The 24,152-nt window shown below is 44.7% G+C and overlaps 1 protein-coding gene across 2 annotated transcripts in view; it reads left to right on the forward strand.

Moving 5' to 3' along the window:
* Window positions 1-24,152, forward strand: part of BAALC (BAALC binder of MAP3K1 and KLF4) — a 92,481-nt gene that overhangs the window by 51,774 nt on the left and 16,555 nt on the right. The window lies entirely within an intron of this gene.

Raw genomic sequence — 24,152 nt, forward strand, 5'->3', positions numbered from 1 at the left:
TGTCTCAGTATAGTAGGGAGGCTTAAAAGAAAGCAACTAGTCAGTACCTGACATGTAATAGGCTCTCTATAAATAGAAACTCCCTTCTGATTCTTTTTGGGACCATTAAAAATTCTGATGAAGGAAAAAAAATGGACTATATCCACTATAGTTTGTAGAGATGGTGATATTCATGTTTTCTAAGAGGCTATAAGAGTTAAACCTATGTTATAGTTTCATTTTAAATAAAATATGTAATTTAATAATTAAAAATGAATTAGAGAACAAATTGTGTGCAAATTTGTTCCAAAATTATGGTTATATTTCCCATGCTTTATTTAAGAAAAGCATAGTGTTTTTTTCTTAAAATGAGAGCAAAAACTAAAATGCCAAAGCTCCCTTGAGATCTTTTTTCTTCTTAGGTTAGCAGAAGTAGCTGGGCAAAGTGACAGACGTTGTTCCCTAGGGGATGAACATCCTAACTAGGGAGAGAATACCTTGGCACTTGGAATAAACAAGGAACCATTTAGTGCCGAACTGGGGGATGTTGATGACAGGTGTGGATGTTGTTGAGCAAGCACTGGTCCGTGTCGTCCCTCACCACGTTGGAAAGGCGAAGGAGGGAAGGAGAGCCCTGCAGGGAAGAGATCACCCTGAGCAGTGTTACCGAGCAGTGTTACCGAGGTGTTACCGAGGTGGGCGTGAGCCTGGCACTTCTGGGGAATATAAGGACGCCAGCCTACCTGGAGGGTAAGGTATGTAGTTAGAACCAAGCTGTGTAATGACAGTGAGCCCACACAATGGAGCTCTTTAGAGCAGGGCAGAGGTGTTTGGATCTGATTCAGGACGGCAATATGGTATGAGGAGGAAAGCCAGGCTTCAGGAAGATTCGTCTTTCTGTCATGATTTAGATGTTCTGGACAGTAGAGAGAGACTGGAATCAAGGAGGCCAGCTGCCAGCTATTGCAGTAATCTAGAGGAGAGGTGAGCCGGACCTCTCCAATGGGAGCAAAAGGAGAGTAAAGAGCTATTGGGGAAGATGCATAAAAGAAAGAAATGACAAAGCTTAGTTTCAGACTTGATTGTAGGGAAGAAGAAAAAGAGAAAGGAAATAACAAGTTTTTAAGACCAGAGGCTAGAATAGAAAATTCATGGCATAACTGACATACATGAGAGAGTCAGGAAGGGAACTGGATTGAAGGTAATATGGTGAGCTCCCTTTGCATACGCCAAGTCTAACGTGACCTGAGGGACTTCCATGTAGAAAAGTTGAACTGCAGCTGGTTCTGCAGGACCGTGGGCATCTCCTCCTGAATCTCACCAGAGAGTATAATAGGCCTAACCAAGTTTCCTTCCTCCAGTCTCATCCTCTTTAATCCATCATCTTCCATGTCATTGAACTTTTCCTCATATTTCCACTATGCCCATAATTTGTTTTTCCAGATTACTAATTCATTATGGATCTAGGGATATTATAAAGTGTTGCAGTGGATTATGACTGGAACTCCTTTTGTTTATCCCTAAGGAAAGCAAGTAAAGGATTTAGATTATTTTCTAATAATTTAGGAGTGTTGAACGTGGTTTCCTTCAGTCTGATGTCATTCTGAGACTGGAGCACGAGGATGACTTGATATATAAGGACTGCAGTGATTTGTATGTCTGACTTTCTCACTCAGTGTGAGTACCTGTTGGGTGAAGACTGTAACTATGTCTCTGTGAGGCACCAGGAGTCTGGTGAAGTGTCCTGGCATGTATGGGTTCAGCAGGTTACTGGTTGAGGTGAACTGATAGCAGCAGAGGGTTGGATATCGGATGTGAGTTAAATTGAAGTTTAACTCAGTTGAAGATGAAGTTGAAATTGAAAGTGAAGATGGATGTAGTCTCTGAGAGAGGAATATATTACCAACAGAGCGGGAAAAGATTTTTTTTTGTTTTTTTCTCAAATTTGGGAAGGTGCTCTTTAATTGTGTGATGCTCATGGGTACCATGGAATAGGGCTCTATCATTGTGTGTATCTCCAACTTCAGTGATTTTGGCTTCTGCTAACAAACTGCATAATCAAACCAGATGTTACAATTGGGGAGATACCCAATTCTGTTAAAATTCCTCTGTTGGATGCAAGAATAACTCTCATCCAGAAGAAAGGATCTGCAGAATCTGATGACATGATTCCAAATAGTGGCATCTGACAACATAGTAAAAGATTATAGCAGTCCATAGTACCTTCTCTCTAAAACTGGATTTTCCTTTCCAGGTTTCTGAATTTCTGGTTAGAACTGCACAGGAAAGGTTTGATAACTTCTAAAAATTTGATGCCCGTGGCAGCGGCTAGGGCGGCCCGCTGGGCCCCAGCGGCCTCGGCGCCGCCTTCGATCGGGTCCCACGGCTCGGGCCTTGGCGCCCTGCCACCCTGCACAGGCTCCACCTCGGAAAGGACTTTTAGAGTAGCCATCTTCTCAGTGAAGTGTCAGCCGCCATGTGCTGATTTTTTTGGACAGCAACAGCAGAGCCAGGGGTCAGTAGTGGCCTGAGTATGCCAGTCCCAGGACTGCATCTGTCTAAGTCCCTGCATGGCCTTGGGCTCATGAAGTTTTCCCACAGGGCTACCTACCTTCTGGTATGTTCCTGAGGTCTGATCCAGATACTTCGGGAAACTTGGAGAAAAATCCGTTTTGCTATTGTTTTACAATGAAGAAATCCCTAGAAGGGATTTTGACTTTTCTCAGGCTTCACATCCCTTGGTTCTCTTATACCAAACTCAGCAGAACCTGTTTCAAAATGGAATCCGTGCATTTGGGATGGAATCAGGTCACACAAGCAGGTTACTGACTTTACAGATAACGTGGGCCAAACCCTTCCATTGGAAGAGCCACCTCCTTCTGTAAATATCGAGAACGGTAATATGATTTACAGCAAAGCCAACTGCACCTACTCCTGGAACCTTGCAGGAACTTGTTGAGGGTGGGAAGCTTGAACCTGACTTCAAAGAAGAAAAAATTAAGCTTAAACCTGCTTTTAAAACTATCCAGGGAAAGATCAGAGACAGGAACTGGGGATATAAGGGCCAATTAGTGCATTTTAGAAATACAAAATCAAAGCAGCCCCACTGGAGTTTTTATTTCTGCTTCTGATAGAAATCTCACGGTATCTGTCTTATGTGACTGCTACAGAGGGATTTTAGATCTCACCAACTACTTAAACGTTCACAGTGAGCTGTAGAAAATGGCTTGTGAAGCTTAATCCTGTCCATTCTGGCTGTGTCCTTTTGAAATTGTTACTGAAAACCTTTTCATCTAGACTGTGGTTATAGTTGATTATCCTAATTAATTTACTGTTTTCCTTTTCTGCCCCTTTCTTTCTAAATGTTCAGTTGCACTTGTCAGGTGGTGTATTTCAGCAAAAAGGCATCTTTCTGAAGTGGCATAATTACCAGTCGCGGCCTTCTGAGAGTGGTTTCCAATTTGGTGACTCCAGCTGGGAAGATAATCACTTAAAAATGCATTCAGAGGCTAGGGAGTCTCCAGAAGGGGGCAGAGCCCCAAAGGCAAGGCTCTCCTTGTTGGACTCCCTGCCTCCAGGCTCAAGCCCTTCAAGTGGATCCTCCACACTGTTCTCAGGCTGCCATTGCCCACAGGACACTGTCCAAACTCCTTGACAAGGTACCTATGACCACCCATGATTTGGCCTCTGCCTCCCTTTGGCCTATTTTTGTACTTTGCCACCAACAGTACCTCTTGGACATCTTTCTTGCCTGCATCCTGAATATCTCCACCAAAGGGCAAGGACTGACTCTCTCCCTCCTTCACTGCTGCATCCCAGCCCTAGAGCAGAGCCTGGCACGTCGGAGAAGTGCACTAAATATTCATGAACTGCTGGTCCATGGCCTGTTTTCTCTGGCTCTGTGCATTTCTCTTCAGCACAACAAAGGCCCATAGCTGGCCACGCACCAAATGATCTGTCCTTCTAAAGAAGGTGAGGCCCAGTGAGGGCTTGTGGATACTGTGTTTTATCTTTTATCCCTGTCACATGTGTCACATATCAGCCCTCTGATAACATATAGTAAAGAGACCCTAATGTACCAGCCAGCTCTGTAATCTGGGGCTCCTGCATTAGCTCAACCTTCTGACCTCTTGATGGGCTCCCTGGGGCCCTGTAGTCTCTGGGTCCTACACCCTTTAGGAGTTGCTGTGCCCTGACTGGTTCTGGGACAAAGTTGTAGAATTGCCACAGTTGATCTTTGATAATACTCTTTTTCCCCATTTCTTTTCTCCATTTTCTTTCACCCACCTAGTACCCCCGCATCCCTTTATTCTTAAGAAAAGATCTGATATCGGCTCTTGTTGTGCCTGGGGGTGGGAAGTTGAGAAATCAACCCTGATTTTGTGCCAGGCCCAGAGCCAGGCTCGCCTACCCTTTTTCCCTTTGATCACCAATCTTTGATGCAGATATCATAATTCTCATCCTTTACCCAAGGAAATTGAGGCTTAGTGATGCTAAGTAGTGGGGCAATGACAGAAACAGAAGATGGGAACACGATGTCTTTGGAGTCACACAGATCTGAGTATTGAGTCTTGGTTCCGCCATTGGCAGGCTGTTCGTCTTTGAGCAAATTTCGTGGCTTCTCCGAGGCAGTGTCCTAGTCTGTAAATGGAAATAGTTATAGCAGAGAGTTTGATACTTGGTAGGCCAAAAAAGGAAAAAGAGGTGAACGTTATTATTAAGTCACTTTGGAAAGGTCACACAGCTTGTAAGGGGCAGAGCTGGGATTTGAACCCAGGCCTGCCTGGCTCCAGTGCTGCCCCACTGTAGCACGCGTGTCCTGGACGTACAGCCAGCAGGCCACCAGTGACGCTTGCTGAATGACTATGAACTTAAGTCATTCAGCTCACAGGCACTTAGGGCCCCAAGAAGTTCAGTCTCGAAATGGAGGCAGATTCAGAGATATGGAATGAAGGGAAAACAAGCAATTCAAGTCCTGCTCTATCTTACAAGAAAAGTATCCCAAAAGAAGGAGTTTTTAAAATCTTTTTCAGCTTTGCCGAGGTTTAATTGACAAATAACTCTGCAAGATATTAAAAGTGTACAACATGACTTGATACATGCGTACATTGTGAAAGGATTTTCCCCCATCGAATTAATTAACACATACCCATCACTTAAGTTCTACTCTCAGCAAATTTCAATTATACAATATGGTATTATCACCCACTATAATACTATCACCCGCCCATATAGTATTTATATGGTGATTATAACAGTCACCATGTTATACATTAGATCCTCAGACCTTATTCATCTTATAGCTGAAAGTTTGTACCCTTTTACCAACCTCTCCCTATTTCCCCCATCTTCAGCCCCTGGTAACCACTTTTCTACTCTATTTCCATGAGTTTAACTTTTTGTTATTATTGTTAAGATTCCACATATAAGTGATACCACGCAGTATTTGTCTTTCTCTGTCTGGCTATTTCACTAAGCAAAATGCCTTCCAGGTTCATCCATGTTGTCACAAATGGCAGGATTTTGGAAGGAGTTTACTTTTGATGCACAACAAAACCTCTTTTTTTTGGGCGGGGGGTGGTATGCGGGCCTCTTACTGTTTGGCCTCTCCCGTTGCAGAGCACAGGCTCCGGATGCGCAGGCTCAGTGGCCATGGCTCACGGGCCCAGCCGCTCCGCGGCATGTGGGATTTTCCCGGACCGGGGCACGAACCCGTGTCTCCTGCATCGGCAGGCGGACTCTAAACCACTACGCCACCAGGGAAGCCCAACAAAACCTCTTTGAAATCCTCTGACTCAGACATTTTTTACAAACCAGGCAGTGGCTCCCTTCTCCGTAAATCTCTCTCCTTCCTCTTTCTGTCCCTGACATGGCTTTTCTGTTTCTTGCTCCTTCTCCACCTAGACCCTAATAAGTAAATCAACTTAATGTCTCCTTGTTCTTTGATTTCCTTTCTACCCATTAATTACCTGGATTCTTCAACTCAGAAGCAAGCCATGAGATCATTCTAGCATGCAAGAGTCCTCTCTGCTTTTAAAAGATTGGGAGAGGTGGAGAGAGGTGAATTTAAGTTACCATGCTCTCTCTCCTGGAACTAAAATTTAAACCTTAGCACTAATCATAGTATAAAAGATACTGTCCCCTGGGCAAGGAATTTCAAGTATTGGTGGAAAAGAGGGAGCACTTTGGAGGCTGGGGGGTTCTTCTTCTTCTGAACAAAGCTGGCCCTGTAGACCTTCCTGCCTGGACTCAAAGGCCCAGGGGTCAGGCCCTTGGCACCTTTCCCAGGCCCCACCATCAAAACTCCCCTTCCCCGCAGTGAGGCAGCCATCTGTAGAGAGGGGAAAGGAAGGGCCTGTGTGACTCACCTCTTGCCTGTACCGTCACCAGCCCCCAGGCAGCATTGCCCAGTCTGGTCACCAGCCCTTCCTGTAGGTGGGTACAGGGTGACCTTACTGGGCTGACGTTGTGGGAGAACTGCTTTTGCCAGAGGGCTGTGACATTCATGATCAGGGGAAGCCATCCCTCCTTCCTACAGCACGAGCCCCCAAAGGGCAAATGGAATCTGGGGAGACCTACAGTACTGCCTTCGGGTTTGCACGCAGCCCCCAATCCTGGAAAGACGGCAGCCTTGGGAGCCCCTGGGAGTCACAGTAACCTGAAGAGGAGTGTGGGGTGAGTGGCTGGCAGCATCTGACACGTCTCCCCTGGGGGCTGATGATACTGTTTATGTGAGCTCTTTCCTCTACTCCCTGACACCTCCACAGTCATTGGAACTGCTGGCATGTTGCACGTTTGCACTTGCTTCCTTTGGAATTCCGGCTGTTCGGTACATCAAGGGAGAAAACACTGAATACACAGAGGTCTCTATGGCAGCCTCTTCCTGAGTGATGATACGAGCTCTGGCAACCTGCTCAGTGGTTCGCCACTCTTCCAACAGACACTTCTCGAATGCCTAATGCATGCCAGATCTGGTCATGAACAAGGCAGGCCTGGTCCTTGGCTTGGGGGAGCAAACCACACTAGTGGGGCAGGCAGGTCTGGAACAAAAAATCCCAACAGTGATGAATGCTTCAAAGACGTACAGGGTGCTTTGGGAGGGAAACAAGTCAGTGTGAGGGAGGAGTCTGGGAAGGCCCCCCCGAGGAAGTGACGCTCAGGTTGAGACAGAATCAGCCAGGCCGAGGGAAGAGCATTGTGAGTAGAAGGGAGAGCGTGTGTAGGGGGTGAGGCACCTTTTGCACACAACAGGGCAGGAGCGTAGCAGACATGAACCTGTGAAGCCCAAGGAGGCAGGAGAACCCACCAAGAGCCTTGTGGGCGTGTCGGGATTGGGGTCTTTCGCCTGAAGGCGGTGAGAAGTCAGTGCAGGGATCGGCCAGGATTAGATTCGTGGTTCTAAGAGATTGTTCTGGCTGCCTGGGAGGAATGGAGTCCACAGGCCACCAGCCCTTCTCTTCCTCGTTTGGCTGCTTCTCTCTGTCCTCTTGCTTGGACCACCAGATGCCGGAAACCCCCTGGCTTTGTGAGCGTCCCTGGAATTATTTTCCATCCCCAAGCAAGTAGTCATGTTCCCACCTGGAATAGATATTGTCCAAGGCCAACTGGCTGCATCCCTGAAACGGGAGGTGCTGAGTGTAGAAAATGAGTGTTAGGGAATAGACGCTGAATTTTCCATGGGGGACCAGCGGGCTGAGCACCTGGCAGGAGGACAGTATCAGGGGTCCGATGGGTGGAAAATGCACAAATGTAGTTTAATTAAATGTACTCATCTTCCGGCTGTCTGTGCTTCACTGTGACCTTGATGCTGCTGGCAAGTTACTTGGATTCTGAAGTATTCCAAAGACCTGCTCCACCCTGGAGGAGTAAGACCTCTCTGAGCTGTGGATTATCTATAAAACAACAAACCAAAAGCCTTTCATTTATTTCGATGGCACCATACATCTCCTTGTTATTGCCTAGCCCTGAAAAGGGAGAATATGATTCGTTGTAGATTTTTTTTAATGATGTGAGTAAACACAAATGCATGTGAAAGCAAAGGTTCTAGAGTCTGACTGACATTGGGTAGGAGCCTGGTATTGACCTCAAGCAGGTTACTTAACCTCCTTGAACTTCAGTTTCCTCTTCTGGAAAAAAAAAAGGATGGGGGGAGGATCATAACACGTCCTCTGAAGCTTGGTGTGACAGTAGAGTTGGGAATCAAATTCCAGACCTATGCTCTTAAGAGCTATCAGTTATTTCAGGAGCCTTTCCATCTTTATATCTTTTTTTTTTTTTTTTGCGGTACGCAGGCCTCTCACTGTTGTGTCCTCTCCCGTTGCGGAGCACAGGCTCCGGACGTGCAGGCTCAGCGGCCATGGCTCACGGGCCCAGCCGCTCCGCGGCATGTGGGATCTTCCCGGACCAGGGCACGAACCCGCGTCCCCTGCATCGGCAGGCGGACTCCCAACCACTGCACCACCAGGGAAGCCCTATCTTTATATCTTTAGCTCTGAGCATGGAGCTGGCACTTATCGGGAGCCCACAAATGTGAATTTCGTTTCGTTTCTTCTATTACCCTTCATGCCCAAACCGCCCAGTCTTTCCTTTTAAACACTGCTCAAGAATCCTCTCTCCTGTGAGGACTAACCACATCTGAACTCAGTCACATGAGTAATCCCCAGGTTCTCACCAACAACTATAATTTGCTCTATCCACATTTACTGTTAGGGTGCCTCAGTGAACTGTCTGACTGCCCCACAGAGAGTCAGACATCTCATCCCTTGATTTTATTTTATTTATTTAATATTTTTTAAAAATTATTTATTTGGCTGCGTCAGGTCTTAGTTGTGGCACGTGGGAACTTTGTTGCCGCTCGCCGGCTTTAGAGCGTGGGCTTAATTGCCCCGCAGCATGTAGGATCTTAGTTCCCCAACCAGGGACTGAACCCGCATCCCCTGCATTAGAAGGTGGATTCTTAAACACTGGACCACCAGGGAAGTCCCTCACCCCTTGATTTTAAAGTGGTTGAACTGCCTTTATAGAATAGGCTAATAGCAATGCAGTGATTCTTGTGTATCGTCCTTGTTCTTGGGCGTCGTTATATTTGATTACCATTTTTGATAGCATATTTGATGATTAAATGTAATCTAACAACTAAAAATTAAATAGCCAAATATTCTGGGAGCTCCCTGGTGGTCTAGTGGTTAGGATTCGATGCTTTCACTGCCGTGGCCCAGGTTCAGGCCCTGGTGGGGGAACTGAGATCCTGCAAGCTGGGCAGCACAGCCAATAAATAAACAGATAGCCAAATATTCTGGGTGGGTCCAAAGCCGTTACCAAGGAGAAAAGACAGAATATGACCTAGCTCTGTTTTTTTAAAAATCATTTTTATTTCACAAGTAATATATTTAAAAAGTAGAACTGTAATAGATAAGTCCCCATAACCACCCTCTGATCTTGGTCCCCTGTCTTTTCCCTAGAGACAAACATTGTTATCAGTTTGTTGGGTGTATACACACCACACACACACACATATATATACATATAGATAGATATATTTATACACATCTATATGTGTGTATGTATCATTATGCAAAAAAATAACAATAACATAGTATGTAATATAGATTTTTCTTTCTACGCAAAAGCTGTCATTTGTACATATTTATCCTCTACTTGCTTTATTCCATTCATTATTATATACTAGACTTCTATCTACATAAATCTGTATACTTTTAAATTATTGTATAGAATTCCACAGTATAGATAAAACACAGTTAATTTAGTAATTATCCAACTGATGAATGGCTACGTTGATTCCATTTTTCACTGTTATGGGGATGTAAAGAACATCCTTGACAGGCCTCTGGTAAGTGGTTTTCTACAGTAGATACTGATGACTGAAATTGCTGAGTCATGATGTGCACACATTTTCCACTTGCGTAGATTCTACCGATTGTCCTCCAAAATATATAGTTCCGTTTGCCCTCCCACCAGTAATAAATATATGAGAGAACTCATTCACTGACACCCTTTCAACATTTAATATTATCAGACTTCTTAACTTTTGCCACTCTGATGGGTAAGAAATGATACCTTGTTATTTAAAGTTTGCATGGCTCTATTTTCCAGTAATTCTTAAATAAGCTATTAAATTTCCAATTAAATTACAGAAGCAGGAAAGATCCAGGCAGGCAAGTCTTTTATATCCCCTAAGGACAGCCCAGTGCTAGTAGGCACAGGGGAGGCACTCAGAGATGCTAGAGGACTGATAGATTTCTTTGGATGATTTTAAATGTTCAAGATTAAAATTTCAATTCAATTGACCTAAATCTCCTAATTCTGATTGACCCAAATATACTCCTTACATGTAATAAGGCTTTACCACGAAATTTCTAATGTCCACCTAAGAGAACAATTTAGTACCAGCTACAGCTGGCCTGGAAAGAGCCTGCTGAAGAAGCTGGTTGTACTAAACTTAGAAAATGTCAAGGAGTTTAAAACAAAAAACAGGAAACCAGCTGCCACTTCCTTAAAGGGCTAACCACCCCAAAAGTGATTGAACCAAGGCAAAAAGAGAATTGCATTGGAAGACTTTTTCCCTGAGGACAAGTTTCGCCGACTAAGCAAGAGTCTAGGGCAGGCCATGAAGACTCACATGGAGCCAGCCACGTTTGGAGCAGTGTGAGGTGTAAGCCCCCCAGGTGTTTTTAAATCCCTGACTGATTAGATCTGCAGACTCTGTGGAAAGCAGCCAGGCCACAAGCAGGATGCCTGTCTGGACACATAAGGAAATGAGCTAAGAAAAAAAGATCAAAGTAAGCCTCCCCATTCAAGCTTACTTACCAAGAAATGGGATCACGGAGGGGCAGGGCCGTGGCCAAGGACTGCCCCAGCCACTGGAGGAGTGTCCTCCTCCCACCCGAGTCGTGGGACCTTATCCTGAGGCATCGGTGCATCTCCCTGAGAGAGTGTTCCATGGGAAGGACACCGCTTGTCAAGGTGCCTGTGGTTGCTCAGGTGAACAGTTCCTTGGAGAGGCAGTTTCAGCCTGAGTAAGAAGGTGGGCTCCAGACTGGGCCACGTGGATGAGGAAGGCAGAGTCAGATACATGATGGATCTGATTTATTGTCTTCTAAGTGTCCTCTGCCTTGCCTCACCCTCCATCTCTCACAGAGAATTGTGTCAACACCAGTTCAAATTCTTGTCTTCCTTCTCCCATCAATGAGAATTCAATCTTTCCCTCCATCCTCGGGATCCTTTCTGGTGTGGAACTCGGGGACTTAGAAGAGACCGGGAGAGGCAGGAGGAAAAGGAAGGTGGGTGGGGGGAGGACTGAGCTGAGAAACTGCAGCCCTACTGGACTATCAGTCGCAGGTATAAGCCCAGCACCCAGCATAGCGCCTGGCACATAGTAGGCACTGAATAAATATTTTTCAAATGTTGGGATAATTGAAAGACGGATGATAGAAGAATAAGTGATCTATGAAGAGGAAGAAGCAGATGAAGGAGGAATGAGCCTGAGTAGAAATGGTGTGATAGATAAGGGGAAAATGGAACAGGCTTAGGGTATAATCTCATTTCTTAAAAACGATGTGTGTCAATGCAGTGAAAAATGTTTGAGGACATAGTAGGGAAAACGTCAACTAACAGCTATCCCTGGTTGGTGGGATTATGAATAATTTTCATTTTCTTATATTTTTCTTACCAATATAGTCAAGTTTTCTACATGAAACATCTATTTCTTATACCAGCAAAATAGAAACATTATTTTATAAAAGGAAAAGCAAGGTGTTACAGGCTGAACTGTGTCCCCTCAAAATTGGGATATTGATGTAACAACCAGTACCCTCAGAATGTGATTAGATTTGGAGATAGACCTTTTAAAGAAGTAATTAAGTTAAAATTAGGTCATTTGGATGGGTCCTAATCCAGTATGACTGGTGTCCTTCTAAGAATAGGTGATTAGGATACAGATAGACAACGGGGTGACACAGGGAGAAGACAGCCATCTACAAGCCGAGGAGAGAGAGCTAAGAAGAAACCAGCCCTTAAAAAGGAACGAAATTGAGTTATTTGTAGTGAGGTGGATGGACCTAGCGTCTGTCATATGGAGTAAGTCAGAAAGAGAAAAACAAATACCGTATGCTAACACATATATATGGAATCTGAAAAAAAAAAAAAAAGGTTCTGAAGAACCTAGGGGCAGGATAGGAATAAAGACGCAGACGTAGAAAATGGAATTGAGGACGTGAGGAGGGGGAAGGGGAAGCTGGGACGAAGTGAGAGAGCGGCATGGACATATATACACTACCAAATGTAAAATAGATAGCTAGTGGGAAGCAGCCACATAGCACAGGGAGATCAGCTCAGTGCTTTGTGACCACCTAGAGGGGTGGGATAGGAAGGGTGGGAGGCAGACACAAGAGGGAGGGGATATGGGTATATATGTATATGTATAGCTGATTCACTTTGTTATAAAGCAGAAACTGACACAACATTGTGAAGCATATACTCCAATAAAGATGTTAAAAAAAAAAGAAGAAACCAGCCTTGTTGACACCTTGATCTAGGACTTCTAGCCTCCAGAGCTGTGAGAAAATAAATTTCTGTTGTTTAAACCACCCAGCCTGTGGTACTTTGTTGTGGCAGCCCTAGCAAACTAAAACACAAGGTAGACATTTTTAAAGTCTAAGATTCAATATACCTGTAACTTTTATAATATTGTACTTCAACTATACTTCAATTAAAAAAATATTTCTTTAATACAAACAAAAATAACCTGTAAACTTATAGCCACCAAAAAAAAAAAAAAAAAGAATTATTCAAGGAAAGACAAAGAGGACAGGGAAGGACATCAGAGACGTGTTTTGAGCAATTTGGGGGGAAGGCTTCAGAAAAGCATAAGGTATTGTTATGGACATAGCAGTATTGCCTACCTTAGAAACAAGATCTTTTTTTTTTTTTTAACATCTTTATTGGAGTATAATTGCTTTACAATGGTGTGTTAGTTTCTGCTTTATAACAAAGTGAATCAGCTATACATACACGGACCTAGAGTCTGTCATACAGAGTGAGGTAAGTCAGAAGAGAAAAGTAATATCTTTGATGGGCGGGAGAACTGAATTTTCATTACAGAGTTGAGACAGCTACACGGTAATTAACGCAGAGATATGGCCCTCACCCACCCTGGAGAATCTGCTCTGTAATGATCTCAGAGCAGAGGTGGAAGCCGCAAGGAAGGGAGGTGCCACTGAGGGATCAAAGAGAGAGGGAAGGGTAAGACTGACAGGTTGTAAGGGCATCAGTAGGGAGAAGAAAAGTGAGGTTTTGAGTTTTCCTTTTGGGCTGCCTCCCAGTTCTCTAGCTTGTTTGCTGTCTCCTGGGTGTCTCTTTGGGGAGAGAAGAATTCAGGCCTGATTTCACCAAGGACAGATGGGACTTTCCTTCCTTCTCGTGGTCCTTTCCGTTCCAGCTGTTGCTGTCAGCAGGCGTCTTTCTTGCATGCTGCTGGGTACCACGGTGGCGGAACCATTTCCACCACCAAGCCCCACGGCCAGGGGCAGATGTGACAGGCTGGTGATTCATCTCCAGTGCCCTCCTAGTCAGGACCCCATGACCTTTGGGGACTGTGAGGCTAGTGCTGCAGATGTCCGTATAGACTTGAAATCACTGGTCAATCCCTCTCCCTGCCTTTTTTTTTTTTTTTTTTTGCGGTATGTAGGCCTCTCACTGTTGTGGCCTCTCCCATTGTGGAGCACAGGCTCCGGACGCGCAGGCTCAGCGGCCATGGCTCATGGGCCCAGCGCTCCGCGGCATGTGGGATCTTCCCGGACCGGGGCACGAAGCCGTGTCCCCTGCATTGGCAGGCAGACTCTCAACCACTGCGCCACCAGGGAAGCCCTCTCCCTGACTATTGCTGTTCAAATCCAAATGTGCTTCATTCTCTCTAGACAGTATAACATTCCAAAATGTGTTGCTCACCATTTTTTAAATTACAGCTTCATTGAGCTGTAATTCATATACCATACAATTGACCTATTTCAAGTGTACGATTATGTGGTTTTTCGTATAGTCTCAGAGCTCTGAAACCATCCCCACAATTTTAGGACATTTTCATCACCTTAAAAAGGAATCCTGTGTCTATTAACAGTCACTCCTCATCCCCGCCACCCAACCACCCCAGCTCCAGGCAACCACTAATTTACGTTTCTGTCTATAGATTTGCCTCTTTCTGAATGTTTCATGTAAATGGAATCATACCATATGTGGCCTTCTGTAACTGGCTTCTTTCACTTAGCATAATGTTTTCAAGGTTTACCAATGTTGCAGCATGTATCAGTATTTCATTTTGTTTGCTGCCAAATAATAGTCTACTGTAGGTATATACCTATTTTATTTATCCATCCATCAATTGGTGGGTATTTAGGGTAGTTCAACTTTTTGTCTGTTATGAATAATGCTGCTATGAACATTCATGTCTTTGCGTGGACGTATGTTTTCATTTCTCTTGGGTATATACTTAGGAGTGGAATTTCAGGGTCGTATGATATCTATGTCTAATCCTTGAAGGATCTGCCAGGCTGATTTCTAAAGTGACTGCACCATTTTACATTCCCACCAGCAGTGTATGAGGGTTCCAACTTCTCCACGTCTTCGTGAACACTTATTGTCTTTTTTGTAGCCATTCCAGTGGTTGTGAAGTGATACCTCATTGTGATTTTGATTTGTATCTTCCTGATAGCTAGTGCTGTTGAACATATTTTCATGTGCTTATTAACTATTTGCATATCTTTTTTGGAGAAATATCTATTCACCTCCTTTGCCTATGTTTTAATTGGGTTATTTGTCTTTTTATTGTTGAGTTGTATGGGTTTTGGGGAGTAAGAATCCCTTACCAGATACATAATTTCAAAAATTGTTCTGTTCTGTGAACTGTCATCTCACTTTACTCATGGTGTCCTCTGGAGTACAAAAGTTTAAAATTCTGATGATCTGCAATTTGTCTACTTTTTGTTCTTGTTGCTTGTGCTCTTGGGGTCATTTTTAAGCAACCATTGTCTAATCCAAGGCCGTGAAAATTTATGCCTGTGTTTTCTTTTAAGTGTTTAATAGTTTAAGCAATTACGTTTGGCAATTCTTTGATCCACTTTGGGTTAACTTTTGTATATATTGCAAGGTGGGGTTCCAATTTCAATCTTTTGCGTGTAGATATTCAGTTATCCTACACACTTGAAAAAAAAGTTCTTTCCCCATTGAATTGCTTTGGCACCCTTGCCCAAAATCAATTGACAGTAAATGTAAGGGTTGCTCACCATTTTTAAGGATTTTCTTATACTAGCCATACAAAAAGTTTCGCATAAGCCTCTTACACATTATGTATGTTCAAAAATTACCCATCAGATTGAAGAAATGACAGGCACCTTCCTATTCTAGTTCATTTTGAAAAATGAGGAAACATATTCTCGGTAAGTGGCTGGGTAGTTGCAGTTTATTTAATTTATAACTCAGTTCACACAGAATTACCATCACCTATGTGTTCTGAGCCTGAGCCCAGATAGTGTTTGATGAGCCAGAATTTTATCTGATGTGACAGTAGGAGATTCTTCCCAAACAGACTGCTAATGACTTATACTTTGGATTTTGATCATTGAGGGAATGACTTGCAGGTGGTTTCAGTGACTTTGAAATCTGTGATCACCTTCACTGAGGGCTGAGGAGGAATTGCCCCTTGTCCTGCTCCCAACATGGCTTCTGGCTATCATCCTTAACTTCTATGCTCTGCCCCTCTCCCAGCTCCATTTCCAAAATAGCAAGAAACTGGCAAGAAGTCCTTGGCTGCAATTTGTCATCAAGCTTTGGACACAGCTGTTTGCCATCTTTTGGCAAAGTCAGTGATTTGGCTTGTCTTCTGGGTGGAATGAACATTTTGTGAAGGGTGTCCAAAAAAGACATACCCTAGGGGCACACAAATGTCCCTCAATTTACTACCACTGTGGAGAGAAATAGAGATGGACATTTTTCAGGCAACCTTCAAAACCAGTAGGAGTGTTGATCTCTATGGCAGGAGCCTAAAAGTGTTGTCTTTAGAATTCCCTGCCTCAGAATCACTGGAGGTGAGGAAGGATGGAAAGAACTCGTTAAAATGCATGTTCCTGGGTCCCTACTGAATCAGGAGTTCTGGGGATTAGATGTAAGGATCTGTATTTTAAAAGACACTTCAGTTGGCTCTCATGCACACTAAAATTTGAGAACTGCCTGCTTGGGAGTTTTTCCTCAAAGGAAATGTGAATACTTACTAAGACCACAAACTTTGGAAATATACGTAACCTGAGTTAAACTTTGGTTTTTCTCTCCTATAAAATAAGGGTCGCTCCTCCACGCACTAGGCATGAGAGGGGTGGTGTGGAGTAGAGATGCAGATGGAGATCGGTGTCTAGTACAATGCAACTGTCACAACAATGTCCCCCCAGTCTGGGGCACTTGGCACCCAGTAGAGTTGCCAGATAAAATTCAGGACACCAATTAAGCTTGAATTTCAGAAAAGCAACAACAGTGTTTCAGTATTAAGTGTGGCAGCAATCCTGAGGTGAGTTGCCAGGGTCCAGGGGTTGGTGGGACAAGGTCCACAGAAGGATTTGGGACATTGTTCCTTGATTGATAGCCTCTGTGTCTCAACCTCTAGCCCTTCCAGATGTTCTTTGAGCACCTCGGATCATTCAAATGAGTCACTTTTCTACTTTAATTCACCGGTGTCAATTTTTGTTGCTTGCAGCTATGCACTCTGACTGATACAGCATCTGTACCCCCCTACTCAGCAGCTTACCATCTGTTCTCTCTTCCCACCACTCCTCTGAGCTCTCCTTGAAGTCTTCAGGAACCTCCTAATGGCACAACCTCCCTGGATTTTCTTGGTTCTCTGCCCTTTTCTGGTGGAGGAGTGTATAGAGGACACGGTGCACTGGTGGAAACCCTGCCGGGAGGGAGCTACAAAAATAAAGACCCGACCTCAGAATGCTGCTGAAGAGCCTCCACCTCAGTAGCTAGCGATGCCCATTGGCAAACCCAACTAGAAGCCAGTGGGCAAGGGAGCCTGTTAATATGGTGCTTTCAAGCCAGTGTTCTGGGACCTGGAGCAGGGTGAAGGGGAGGGGAGGGTGAGTGTGGAGGGGCAGACAGAACGTATCCAGCATGCAGGGTATACATGCTGTCTTAGGTTTGGTTCTCTAGAAGCAGAGCCCGACATGGGGATTTTATGTGAGTGACTCCTAGAGATGCTCCTTGGAGGAGAACCGTGTGAGGGAGGGAACAAGGGAAGCAGGATGGGCCAGGGGCGGGAGCTGGGCAAAGATGCAGTTTCAGGACCAGTCTAGCCCTGGCCTGATCCCCTGAGTTGCTCTGGAGAAAAGTTGCTTTGTAGAAATTGTCCTGCTCAGGGGCAAGGGGGCTGGGCTGTTGTACACACACCTCTCCCCCACCTATCCCACCTACACACTTTTAGACACTTATCAGCCATGGGCTGTACCTGACATAGTCAGCCAAGCCTCTGCCCGTGAGGGGGCCTCCTTTGGCCAAGGACAAGCCTTAGGAGAAGAGGGCAGGCATGAGCGATCAGCCACCAGCATCCACCGCAGCCGGGGGATGCGTGCAGGGGTCGGGTAAGTGAACCTTGGCGGGGGCACCAGTAGCATCTGTCAGAAGGACATCGCCTCCTCGTTATCTCTGCATGGTGAGGTAAAAATTATTTTTCCTTTGTGCGCTTTTGTAGTTTACAGGTTTTCTAATATTGAGTTTATTATTTTTGGAACTAGAAAATACAAGTCACATTAAATCCATGCAGCAAAACCAGCTGATTTATTGCAGGCAGAAGTAACAGTAAATGACCCCATATTCCTGACCCCCTGCAGCGAACCCTTGGCCACACGGAGCAGGTGAGCCTGCTCGCTGGCAATGCCAGCCCCAAGCCTGGCCCTGTCTCCCTGCTTATGGTCAGAGCTTTCCTGCTTGTGTATCAGCCTCAGTGGGCCAGTCTTTTAGCACTTCACAGGGCCTGATTGTGTGACTCATAAATCAAGAATGTAACTAATATGGCTAATGGAGCGAGATGCCATGAGGAGACAAGGCAGCTGGTGTTGGACCATAAGTAATAATAAGTACAATGTATGTGCCAAACACGTTAGAACCTTAATACATATTGTCTTGTTTAATCCTTAAAACAGCCCGTGAAGTAGGCATTGTTCTTCCCATTTAATCAATGGGAAGTCCCTAGATTGGGGATTAAGAAACCAAAGTTCTTTATTTGCCAAGCAGAAATAGAGACACAGGCGTAGAGGACAAATGTATGGATACCAAGGTGGGGAGGGAGGGTGGGATGAATTGGGAGATGGGGATTGACATATATACACTACTATGTATAAAATAGGTAACTAATGAGAACCTACTGTACAGGACAGGGAACTCTACTCAGTGCTCTGTGGTGACCTAAATGGGAAGGAAGTCCAAAAAAGGGGATATATGTATACGTGTGGTTGATTCACTTTGCTGTACAGCAGAAACTAACACAACATTGTGAAACAGCTATACTCCAATAAAAATTAATATTAAAAACAAAATGAAACAGAGTTCTAACTTTTGTTCAGTTACCAATGAAAACTGAAAACACTAGACCAAATGAGTGACTTTCCAGCAGTGTTTCTAGAAGCCCTGGGGCTCAGTAGAGAGGCCCAGGGAATAACTGGGTTCCTTAGAGGGAAGGACTGCCTATTTGTACTTCAGCCGCAGCAGCTCTGCCTTGATCTCTTTTAAGTGTTGCCAGGACTGGCTTCGTGGGTGTGCAACCAGTGCAGCCCCACAGGGCCTGCCGGGTTCAGAAGGGGCCTGTGCTTAGGGTTTAATGCTCTGCAGTCGCCATCTGGAAATTCTTAATAATTTTGTCTTTGAATTTGTGTTTTGTATGTGAAATACTATGGAACGATGGCACGTGTGCCAGGGGCTTGGAGCTCTAAATCATGCCTGGTCCCACTTCCTGTCGCCTCTCTGCTTCCCTCGATGTGTTCTCCACTGTCTGCTCTTGGCCCCTGGTGCCCTCAGCCTCCTCTTCCTGCCTTGCCACCTTCCTCCTGGGTCAACAGCTGGGTTACCTTGTGGGGGAAGGGGGAAGGGAGCTGTGTTCCATGTCCTCTAACCCCCTTCGGGGCCTGGCCACGGGCAAGGGGAGGACTGGGGTCAAGTTTGCATCTTGAAGTGTCTTAGGGTGGGACAAAGTGGGGGTCATCCAGACGCAAGCTGGAAGCACCATGGTGCATTCAGTGGATGGCTCAGGAGGGCCTCTTACCTGCCCTCAACCCAGGTACCAAGTTATGACCCACAGAGAAAATGGTAACATCCACATGGCCCCTTGCGGTAAACAGTCAAGGCAATACTGGCCAATGTTGAATTCCACTCAGCAGCCCCAAGGGCAGGAAGCACCCTACACTTAGGTAAGCAAGGTATCTGCCTTGGTCTTGTGCTTTAGAGACCCCCCTTTCTGCCCACCACCCCCTTCCATACAGGGCAGGTTATCCAGGGGCCAAGGGATCATACCTACAAAAGCCTGCATCCGTCCTTCAGGACCGGTTGCCTTTTTTCCCCCAGTGCATCGCAGACAAATATGTGATCCTATGTGCGTGATTAATACACAGCTCACAGCACTTGTGACTCACCATGTGAGTTTTACAGCACTGGTACTGGTCTTATACCCTCTTCGATCAGACAAGTTCAGTCTTGGGTGTTCCAGCAATGTCAGATGGCCATAGATATTTCCAAATGCTTGTGTTCAGTTTTTATACTTATCCCACAGCAGACCAGTAACAACAGTTTGCCTGGACCAAAATGAGAAGCTCTATTTTATTTATATTTATCTATCTGTCTATCTATCTATCTATCTATCTATCTATCTATCTATCTATCTATCTATGCATGCCATGCTGCATGGCTTGTGGGGTCTTAGTTCCCAGAGCAGCGGCTGAACCGGGGCCCACAGCAGTGAAAGCGCTGAGTCCTAACCACTGGACCACTAGGGAAGTCCCAAAGCTCTGTTTTAGACTCTTCTGTGGGTGCCAGGACCCTGGAATTACCAGCCCAAATCACACCAAACCTGCTTCTAGGGTCTTCATGGGCCTCTTCACCTGATTCATTCTCTGGGTTTGCACTCCCCTAGGCCAAGGGACAGCTGTTTGCAGGAGCAGTGGGGATGGAGATTGAGTATGTGTACTGGGGTGTCTATACACATGCATTTGAGGCACTGTTGATACAGGATGGTGGGAGGATGGGAAGAGAAGGGGGGCAGGCTGCCAGCTGGTGGAGGAAGAGGGGCACAAAGATTTGGGGCGAGCCCAGCTGAAGGAATCCATTTCTCTGCACATCTGGAACTTAGTCACAGTGCATGCCAGTCAGGAAACTTTGGACCGGGCATCTTCTATTGTGACTTACAATGCTTTGAATTCTGACTTCTATCCCATGGCCATGGTCGAGAGCCTGCACTTTGCAGAGCAGGTGGGTGACACGTGGACATGTGTGTCCTTTGGATCATTACCCCCTCAGCTGCGTTGGGACTGCTGCCTCATTAGTTCTGCTCCTTCCTCCCTTAGTATGTCAGATACACTGTGCCTGCCTCATGGCAAATAATTTCTCAACACTCTGGGAAAGGATTTTGTTTGTTTTCTTTAAGTTTCGTTGAAAGCAAACCTAGGCTATCACCCCAAAAGTAAGATAGGCAAATGACTTGACAATTATAAAACATACACGCAATTAGCCAACAGGCACGTAAATAATATCTCTAGTAAATTAAGAAGTATAAACCAAAGCGATGAGATAATTTATTTTGCCTCTTAAATTGGCAAAGATAAGAAGCAAGAAAACGTTCAGTGTTTGTGAGGGTTTTGGGAACATTGCCATTTCATATACTGTTAGCAGAAGGGCAATAGGGTGTTTGGAGAAAGACTTATAGAGATAAATCTGGCAATGAATTGCAAAAGACTTTAAAATGTGTATATCTTTTGAAATCTTGAAGACATTGTTGCATACTTCCCTTACATCTGTTAGTTGCTGATGAAAAGCCTGATGTCAATCTCATTCTTGATTTTTTTCCCTCTTCTGAAACTTTTGTTATCAATGACATTCTGAAATTTCACTAAGATCTCTCTGGGTTGCGTTTTTCTTTTTATTTGTCCTGCCAAGTGCTTGGTAGGCTATTTCATATACATTTTAAAAATTTTATTGAAGTATAGTTGATTTACAATGTTGTGTTAATTTCTGCTGTACAGCAAAATGACTCAGTTATACATATATATTCTTTTTCATATTCTTTTCCATTATGGTTTATCACAGGATGTTTAATATAGTTCCCTGTGCTATAGAGTAGGACCTTGTTGTTTATCCATTCTATATATACTAGTTTGCATCTGCTAATCCCAAACTCCCAATCCTTCCCTCCCCCACCTCTCCTCCCCCTTGGCAACCACACGACTGTTCTCTATGTCTGTGAGTCGGTTTCTGTTTCATAGATATGTTCACTTGTGGGGTATTTTAGATTTCACATATAAGTGATATCGTACGATATTTGTCTTTCTCTTTCTGACTTCACTAAGTATGATAATCTCTAGGTCCATCCATGTTGCCATTATTTCATTCTTTTTTTATGGCTGAGTGACATCCCACTGTATATATATATGTCACATCTTCTTTATTCATCTGTCGATGGACGTTTAGGTTGTTTCCATGTCTTGGCTATTATAAACAGTGCCACTGTGAACATAAGAGTGCATGTATATTTTTGAATTATAGTTTTGTCTGGGTATATGCCCAAGATTGGGATTGCTGGATCACATGGCAACTCTATTTTTAGTTTTTTGAGGAACCGCCATACGATTTTTCATAATGGCCGCACCAATTTACATTCCCTTGGTAGGCTATTTCAATTTGGGCTTTCATGTCTTTCTTCAGTTCTGAGAAATACTTAGTATTATTTCTGTGAGTATTGCTTCTGCTCAATTTTTTTCTGTTCCTTCTTTCTGGAACTCCTCTTAGATTAAGGTTGTAATTTCTGGATTTCTATTCTGTGTTTCTTTCTTTTTTTTTTTTGAGGTACGCAGGCCTCTCACTGTTGTGGCCTTTCCCGTCGCGGAGCACAGGCTCTGGACGCACAGGCTCAGAGGCCATGGCTCACGGGCCCAGCCGCTCTGCAGCATGTGGGATCTTCCCAGACTGGGGCACGAATCCATGTCCCCTGCATCGGCAGGCAGACTCTCAACCACTGCGCCACCAGGGAAGCCCTATTCTGTGTTTCTTAATGTGTTTTTCAAACGTTCACTTACCCCTTCCAGGAGAGTTCCTTGGCTTGCTCTTCCAGTTCACCAAATTGCTCCTTAACTGTGCCTGTCCTGCTATTCAGCTTCTCTATTGAGTTTTTAAACTTCATTTCAACAGTTAAAACTATTATTTCAGGGGCTTCCCTGGTGGCGCAGTGGTTAAGAATCCGCCTGCCGATACAGGGGACACGGGTTCAATCCCTGGTCCGGGAAGATCCCACATGCTGCGGAGCAACTAAGCCCGTGCGCCACAACTACTGAGCCTGTGCTCTAGAGCCCGTGAGCCACAACTACTGAAGCTTGCGCACCTAGAGCCCGTGCTCTGCAACAAGAGAAGCCACCGCAATGAGAAGCCCACACACCACAATGAAGAGTAGCCCCCGCTCCCCGCAGCTAGAGAAAGCCCACGCGCAGCAACGAAGACCCAACACAGCCAAAAATAAATAAATTTTTAAAAAGCTGAAACTATTATTCCAAATATTTCTGATTGAACCTTTTTGGTCACTCTTGTCCTCATATTATCTTCCCTTATTTTTCTGAGCAGATTAAATACACTTACTTAAAATTCTGTGCTACATTCTGTATTAATTCCATTTCCTTTGAGGTCTCCATTATAGAGTCTGTTGTCTCTCTTTTTTGGTGTTGACTTCTCCAACTGTTTGTATATTCTTATTTTTGTACTAATTTCTGTCACTGAAATTTCCTGTTACAACATCAGCTGCATCTCTTTAAGAAGCCAGCTTGGAAGGCAAGGATGGAAACAGCTATTGGCTTACTCTACTGGTACTGTTTTCAGATAGCAAGGCTTCTTGGCATGACTTTTCTCTTTCTCTCAGGTGTCACTAGCCCCTGAGAGCACTGCCCTTCTCTCTGAGCCAAGGCCCTCTCTGTGCTGTTTCTACTCAACTATTCTTCTGACACCAAATATGTGGGTTTTTAACCCCCAAATCAACCAATTCTCCAACTCTCCAGACACCAACTGGGTGTCCTACTACTCAATTCAATTCTGACACTAACTATCTGGGGTTAGCACAGACCCACAGGTTAAGGGCCCAGTCCCCCAAGACTGCCTCTCCCCCACTTCAGACACCAGGTGCAAGTCCCAGGCTGCCACCTGTACTTCTGACCAGCTGGCTATAAATCAGGGTTCTCATACCCCCTCCTCAGGTTCAGCAATATGCTAGAATGACTCACAGAACTCAGGAACACTTTACTTATGTATACCAGATTATTGTAAAAGATATTATAACTGATACAAATGAACAGCCAGATAAAGAGGTACAAGACCTCCAAAAGAGTTCCAAGTGCAGGAGCTTCTGACAAGCTTCTGACTTCATGGAGTTGGCGTGTGCCACCTTCCCAGCACATATATGCTTTCACCAACCTGGAAGCTCCCCCAAACGTTGTCACTTAGGGATTTTTATGGAGGTTTCATCATGAGGCATCATCAGTTACTAACTCAATCTCCAGCCCCTCTCCCCTCCCCAGAGGTTAGAAGGTGGGGCTGAAAGTTCCAAGCTCCTAATCAAGGTTAGGTCTTCCTGGCAACCAGCCCCCATCTGAAGCTATCTAGGGCCCACCGGGAGCTGCCTTGTTATAACAAATAGGGCTCCTCTGTGTCCTATCACTCATGAAATTCCAAGGAATTTGGGAGCTCTGTGTCATGAAGTGCGAGCAAATACCAAATGTTGTAACAAAATATGCTGCTGTCACCCCTGTTACTCAGGAAATGGCAAGAGTCTTAGGAACTCTATGCCAGGAACTGGGGACAAAGACCAAATATGTATTTCTTTTTATATCACAATGTCCTACCCTCACAGACTGCTCCGTCAGGCCTCAGCTGGT

Source organism: Phocoena sinus, chromosome 17 (assembly GCF_008692025.1).
Source record: "Phocoena sinus isolate mPhoSin1 chromosome 17, mPhoSin1.pri, whole genome shotgun sequence".
Lineage (NCBI taxonomy): Eukaryota > Metazoa > Chordata > Mammalia > Artiodactyla > Phocoenidae > Phocoena > Phocoena sinus.